Source organism: Tachyglossus aculeatus, chromosome X1 (genome assembly GCF_015852505.1).
Source record: "Tachyglossus aculeatus isolate mTacAcu1 chromosome X1, mTacAcu1.pri, whole genome shotgun sequence".
NCBI lineage: Eukaryota > Metazoa > Chordata > Mammalia > Monotremata > Tachyglossidae > Tachyglossus > Tachyglossus aculeatus.
This window is the reverse complement of record NC_052101.1, coordinates 9148954-9157152: the sequence shown is the minus strand read 5'-3', so window position 1 is coordinate 9157152 and position 8199 is coordinate 9148954.

Below are 8199 nucleotides of genomic sequence, written 5' to 3'. Positions count from 1 at the left end.
CCCCCGTGGGACAACCTGATCTCCTTGTAACCTCCCCAGTACTTAGAACAGTGCTTTGCACATAGTAAGTGCTTAATAAATGCCATTATTATTATTACCAAGTGCTTGGGAAGGTATAAAATAACAATAAACAGACCCATTCCCTGCCCACAACAAGCTCTGTTGTTTTGTACTCTACTGAATGCTTAGTACAGTGCCCTGCACACTGTAAGCACACACTAAATACCACTGATTTATTGTCTCAACAATCTGAAACAATCTTGTTTGAAATAAATACTTCATCGTTGTACTGTTTGGTACATAGTAAGCATTTAACAAGTAGCATAATAAAAATTGTTATTATTACTGGGTTTCATATGGCAGAATAAAGCTACATCTTTGCTAAACTTCATATTTCATTGAATTACTCACTCTTGGAAAGCACTATGCTGGGTAACATAGAATAGTAATTGCCAAATGCTTATCATAGTTTGATACAGTTTGAGTTGGCTAAAGACAGACATAATAATTATATGGTTTATTAGAAATTTATTCAGGGCTAAGCTCTTGTATCTGAGAATTAGAAATTGTGAAGAGTAAGTTCAGATTCTATGTTTATTTACATTCTTAGAGATCTAGAAGATATCCTAAATCATATAACAAGCTCAAGTCACAGAAGATATTAAACTTGGGAGATATAAACTTGAGAATTAGAAATTGTGAAGAGTATTTTCAGATTCTATGTTTATTTGCATTCTTAGAGATCTAGAAGATATCCTAAATCATATAACAAGCTCAAGTCACAGAAGATATTAAACTTGGGAGATATAAACTTGAGAGTTAGAAATTGTGAAGAGTAATTTCAGATTCTATGTTTATTTACATTCTTAGAGATCTAGAAGGTATCCTAAATCATATAACAAGCTCAAGTCACAGAAGATATTAAACTTGGGAGATATAAACTTGAGAATTAGAAATTGTGAAGAGTATTTTCGGATTCCATATTTATTAACATTCTTAGAGCTATAGAAGATATAGCTTAAGTCACAGAAGATATTAAATTTGGGAGGTATAAACTTCTTGTGATCAGGCAATGTGTCTGGTGTATTGTTGTTTGTACTCTCCTAAGTGCTTAATAATCAGTCAGTACATCATTTTTACTGAGGATTTACTGTTTGCAGAACACTGTACTAAGCATTTAGGAGAGTACACTATAACAGTAAACAGATACAGTCCCTACCCACAGCTAAGTGTCGTGGGGCTGGTAGGGGAAATGAATAAAAGGAGAAAATTGGTAGAAGGGAGTGGGAGAAAAGGAAGGATGGCGTTGTCAGGGAAGACCTCTTGGAGGGGATGGGCCTTTAATGTGAGCCCGCTGTTGGGTAGGGACCGTCTCTATATGCTGCCAACTTGTACTTCCCAAGAGCTTGTACAGTGCTCTGCACACAGTAAGCGCTCAATAAATATGCTTTAAATAATAATAATAATAATAATGTTGGCATTTGTTAAGCGCTTACTATGTGCAAAGCACTGTTCTAAGCGCTGTGGGGGGGATACAAAGTGATCGTCCCATTTGGGGTTCACAGTCTTAATCCCCATTTTACAGATGAGGGAACTGAGGCTCAGAGAAGTTAAGTGACTTGCCCGAGGTCACACAGCAGACATGTGGTGGAGGCAGGATTCGAACCTATGACCTCTGAGTCCAAAGCCCGTGCTCTTTCCACTGAGCCACGCTGCTTCTCTAATAATAATGATGATGGTATTTGTTAGGTGCTTACACTTAACAAGAGTGAGGAGTTTCTGTTTGATTCAGAGGTGGATGGGCAATCACCGGAGTCCTTGAGGAGTGGGGAGACATGGACCGAACATTTTCGTAGAAAAATGATCCGGGCAGCAGAGCGAAACATGGACTGGAGTGGGGAGAGTCAGAAGGCAGGGAGATCAGCAAGGAAACTGATGCGATAATCGAGCAGAGGGGATAGATAAGTGACTGGATTAACTTGGTAGCAGTGTGGATGGAGAGAAAGGATGGATTATAGCAATGTTGTGAAGGGGGAACTGAACAGAATTTAGTGATGGAGTGAATAAACGTAAAGGCCAAGAAGATTAAAAACCGACCCTCTCTCCAACCTAGCCACAAAGGCAGAAGCTGTGGAAACATGACTTCCCAGTACTTCCCTTCTCTGGGTCAAGCGAAGTCCCTCCTTTTTTTTTTTAATGGTATTTGTTAAGCGCTTACTACGTGCAAACCACTGTTCTAAGCACTGGGGAGGTTACAAGGTGATCAGGATGTCCCTAGGGGGGCTCACAATTTTTTTTATCCCCATTGTACAGATGAGGTAACTGAGGCACAGAGAAGTTAAATGACTTGCCTAAAGTCACACAGCTGACAGTTGGCGGAACCGGGATTTGAACCCATCACCTCTGACTCCAAAGCCCGGGCTCTTTCCAGTGAGCCTTGCTACTTTTCTAGGCTATTGCGTAGCAGGAATTCAATCCACCCCCAAAGGCGGTGATGAACCTTTTGTGTAAATATTAACTCAAGAGGAGAAATCTTGGCAGCTGTAATACCAAAACCAAACAGGACAGTCTCCGCTGGGGCCAAGGTATATTGAAGTTTTGTGCTAAGAAGAGAAAGAAAATAGTCCCAGCCCCAGACATAAGGCCTTGCTTTATTCCAAAGCTTTGCTAAGGAATCCCGAGCTCTCGGGTTTAACTATAGCCAGTAATGAAACCCTAGAGAAAAGGAAGTTACAGGCATGGCTCATGTAATCATTTTGAGAACTAGTCCAAAGATAGAACAATTCAGAATACAGGAAAGAGGATCTCGCCTACTTCATCACTTCAGATCGGTTAGTAATCTTGATTTATAATAATAATAATAATGATGGCATTTATTAAGCACTTACTATGTGCAAAGCACTGTTCTAAGTGCTGGGAAAGTTACACGGTGATCAGGTTGTCCCATGGGGGGCTCACAGTATTAATCCCCCTTTTACAGATGAGGGAACTGAGGCCCAGAGATGTAAAGTGACTTGCCCAAAGTCACACAGCCGACAATTGGCAGAGCAGGGATTTGAACCCATTACCTCTGACTCCAAAGCCCAGGCTCTTTCCACTGAGCCACGCTGCTTCTCAGAAAATAGGTCATTTGCTCCTTTCCTCAACCCCAGGGCTCTGCATGGGGAATAAATATCCCTGGTCCGTTATTAGAAAAAAGGAAAAAATGTGGATTTATTTTCTAGGTAAATAGGCATGTGCAATTTGGATCAATCAATCGATGGTATTTATTGAGCAGTTTTTTGGGGGTTTTTTAGTGGTATTTGTTAAGCACTTTCTATGTGGCAGGCATCGTGCTAAGCGTTGGGGTAGAGTTAAGATAATCAGTTTGGACAACGGTCCGTGTTCCACATGGGGATAACAGTCTTAATCCTCATTTTACAGATGAGGGAAATGAGGCACAAAGAAGAAAAGTGACTTGTCCAAGGTCACAGAGTAGACAGGGGGTGGAGGCAAGATTAGAACTCTTAGTACAGTGCTCTGCACACAGTAAGCGCTCAATAAATACTATTGAATGAGTGAACTCAGGTCCTTCTGACTCCCAAAAGGTCCTTCTGACTCCCAAACCATGCTCTATCCACTAGGAAACACTGTTTCCCACTTACTGCACTTACTATATGACACTGTACTAAGCACTTGGCACTGTACTAAGTTGGATGCTGTCATGCAACGAATAAAATAATGGAAATAAAATTTCAATAGGAATTTTTCCCACTAGACCACTTTGGGCATTGCAACCACTGGATCGGGCCGATAAAACACACCCGTCTGTAAAGATGAATTTTCAGGGAGGAATTGCAAGACTTTCTGGGGCTAAGACTAGTGAAGCAGACTTCTTACATCAAGAGCACACAACTTCTTGCTTAAATATCCGACTCCGTGTGTGATATTCAGGATCCAGTTTGTCTTGTCAGAGTGGCCCAACCCTATTAAGCATATTTGTTTGCAAGGCTGAGTTCCTTTTAGTAATGCAGGAACCGGAAAACTGAAGTTTGCCCTTAACTGAGAAATAAGAACAAGTTTGGTGCAACTGTTCTTAGAAATAATTGTACAGAAGCAGCTCAAGGACTGCGGTTTAAGTTTATGTCTTGCACAGCACTTTAATACAGAAATGGAAGATTATAGACACGGTAGATTGTAAGCTCTCTGTGGGCAGGAAACGTGACCACCAACTTTGGTATATTGAACTCTCCCAAGAACGCAGTACAGTGCTCTTACTCACAGTAAGTGCTCAATAAATACGATGGCTTGATTGATAGTTCAAACTTCACTAAATAGTGTAGCAAGTGTAGAAACCAGTTTGCTTCCTTTCCTGTAAACTCCTTATAGACAGGGTTTGTGTCTATGGATTCTAGTGTATAGTACTCTTCCAAGTGCTTAGTAGAGTGCGCTAAACTCAGAAAGAGCTCAATAAACGCCCTTGATCGACTCAACATGTGGGCAGGAAATGCGTCTACCAACTATGTTGCATTGTACTCTCCCAAGCGTGGCTCAATGGAAAGAGCCCGGGCTTTGGAGTCAGAGGTCATGGGTTCAAATCCCGGCTCCACCAATTGCCAGCTGTGTGACTTCGGGCAAGTCACTTAACTTCTCTGGGCCTCAGTTACCTTATCTGTAAAATGGGGATTAAGACTCTGAACCCCCGTGGGACAACCTTATCACCTTGTAACCCAAACAGTGCTTTGCACATAGTAAGTGCTTAATAAATGCTATTATTATCATCATCTTCATCATCATGAATCATATTTATTGAGCGCTTACTATGTGCAGAGCACTGTACTAAGCGCTTGGGAAGTACAAATTGGCAACATATAGAGACAGTCCCTTCCCAACAGTGGGCTCACAGTCTAAAAGGGGGAGACAGAGAACAAAACCAAACATACTAACAAAATAAAATAAATAGGCTAGATATGTACAAGTAAAATAAATAAATAGAGTAATAAATATGTACAAACAATATGTATTATTATTATGATTATTCATTCATTTGTTCAGTCATACTTCTTGAGTGCTTACTGTGTGCAGAGCACTGTACTAAGCGCTTGGGAAAGTACAGTACAACAACAAACTGACACTCCCTGCTACAGTGAGCTCATAGTCTGGGGAGGGGAGTTGGGGGGAAAGAAGGGGGAGACAGACATGAATAGAAATAAATAAATGACAAATATACACATAAGTGCTGTGGGACTGGGGGGGAAAGAACAAAGGGAGCAATTCAAGGTGAAGCAGAAGGGAGTGGGAGAAGAGGAAAGGGGGGCTTAGTCAGAGAAGGCCTCTTGGAGGAGATGGGCCTTCAGTAAGGCTTTGAAGGGCAGGGACAATCATTGTCTGTTGGGTTTGAGGAGGGAGGGTTTCCAGGCCAGAGGCAGGACATGGGCATTCATTCATTCATTCATTCAATCGTATTTATTGAGCGCTTACTGTGTGCAGAGCACTGTACTAAGCGCTTGGGAAGTACAAGTTGGCAACATATAGAGACAGTCCCTACCTAACAGCAGGCTCACAGTCTAGAAGGGGGAGACAGACAGCAAAACAAAACATATCAACAAAATAAAATAAATAGAATAAATATGTACAAATAAAATAGAGTAATAAATATGTACAAACATATATAATATATAGTGGTGCTGTGGGGAGGGAAAGGAGGTAAGACGGGGGGTTGGGGAGGGGGAGAGGAAGGAGGGGGCAAGGGGTTGGCAGTGAGATAGACGAGATTGGGACCCAGTGCGACGGTTAGTGTTAGACCAGTGAAGTGTGCTGTGAGCGCTCAATAAATACCATCGAGGATGATGATGATGGATTTGACACTTAACCACTGCAGTCTGAGATTCCAGTCCTCCTCTAGAAGAGTCTACTAGAGTCTGTGATCAATAAACTAACCATTGGTATTAACCAAGCACTTTCTGCTTTCAGAGAACTGTATCATAATAATAATAATAATAATAATGATGGCATTTATTAAGTGCTTATTATGTGCAAAGCACTGTTCTAAGCACTGGGGAGGTTACAGGGTGATCAGGTTGTCCCACGGGGGGCTCACAGTCTTAATCTCCATTTTACAGATGAGGTAACTGAGGCACAGAGAACTGAAGTGACTTGCCCAGTCACACAGCTGACAATTGGCAGAGCCGGGATTTGAACCCATGACCTCTGACTCCAAAGCCCGGGCTCTTTCCACTGAGCCACGCTGCTTCTAGCCACGCTGTAACAAGAACCTGTACAAGCACAATACAAAAGTACAATGCAATCGAGTTGGTAGACACAATCCCTTTCCTCTCTTCTTTCTTTCTGAAGGGCTAAGCCCTTCTCATTCATTCATTCATTCATTCATTCATTCATTCATTCAATCGTACTTATTGAGCGCTTACTGTGTACTAAGCGCCTGGGAAGTACAAGTTGGCAACATATAGGGACGATCCCTACCCAACAACGGGCTCACAGTCTAGATTTTCTCCATTAAATCATCTTCCCATCTTGGTCTAGGGCTCCTCTTTGAAATGTGTCAGGATGAGGTTCTTCTGCCTTATCAGTGCTCTCTATTTTATAGTGACACTAAAACAGAATCGGGTATAAAGTCACCTGCCGAGGAAACACTTCCCTAACTTGATCAATGTCAAGTTGCATGCGTGTCAAGAGTTTGCAGTTGTTGATCAGGATTTCCTTGGTGGAGTTTGCGTGTGTTTTTTAGCCCATTTTATCCAAACAAGGCTGGATGGTCAGAGCCTGGGGAGACTCTGCCTGAAAGATATGTACGTACCTTCTAGTCCCCTCAGCTTCTTTCTGGCCCTCCGTCTCCTCTGTCCTGTTCATTTCTATTGCGGGCAGGGAACATGTTTGTTAATTGTTGTATCGCACTCTCCCAAGCGCTTACTACAGTGCTCTGCACACAGTAAGCACTCAGTAAATACAATTGAATGAATTTCCCATGGTGCTCTCTCTTTTTTCTTCCTCATCCCCAAAATGCAGAGGATAAAGAAAATAATGGGACAAAAGTGTGAAGCATGAGGAGGAGAGTATGGAGAAGCAGAGTGGCTCAGTGGAAAGAGTCTGGGCTTTGGAGTCAGAGAACATGGGTTCAAATCCCAGCTCTGCCAATTGCCAGCTGTGTGACTTTGGGCAAGTCACTTAACTTCTCTGTGCCTCAGTTCCCTCGTCTGTAAAATGGGGATTAAGACTGTGAGCTCCCCCGTGGGACAACCTGATCACCTTGTAACCTCCCCAGCGCTTAGAACAGTGCTTTGCACATAGTAAGTGCTTAATAAATGCTATTATTATTATCTGAAGTTAATTAATGTTATGTTGCCAATTTGTACTTCCCAAGCGCTTAGTACAGTGCTCTGCACATAGTAAGCGCTCAATAAATACGATTGATGATGATCAATGAGGCGTACCACTTAGACTGTCAACCCCGTATGGAACAGCGACTATATTGAACCTGATCATCTTGTCTCTATGCCAGCGATTTTGTACATATCTTAACATATACCACAATTATTCATTGTTATTATAATTACTGGGTGCTTTGCTGCTCTACATCAGCTTCTTTTGGGGATTCACCTCTATACCAAACTCTATGAAACGCTGGAAAACACAGAAACTACTTTCGATTCACATAAAAAGGTCTGTGTGAGTGACCTAGCAAGCCGGCACACAGAACAAGACATCCCTGGTGAGCCTACCAGAATGTGATATAGCAGGTAGGAAGAAAGAGGTTTTTTCTCAGCTTGTTTGTTCTGTATTTCCCAAGCACTAGTACAATTATAACAACGACAACAATAATGGTATTTAAGTGCTTCGAATGTGTCAAACACTGAACTAAGCACTGGAAAAGCTGCAAGATAATCAGGTCAAACACAGTCCCTATCCCACATGGGGCTCATAATGTATGTAGGAGGGAAAACAGGCATTTACTTCCCAAGCGCTTAGTACAGTGCTCTGCATACAGTAAGCACTCAATAAATACGATTGAATGAATGAATGAATGAATTTAAGCTCCATTTCGCAGATGAGAAAACTGAAGCACAGAGCTGTTAAGTGTGCTCTATGACCTTGGGAGAATTACAAGCTGTGAGGTCAGAATTAGAACCCAGGTCCTCTGTCTCCCAGGCTTGTGTTCTTTCCACTAAACCGTGCTGCTTCTTGTACGTAGATCTGTCCATC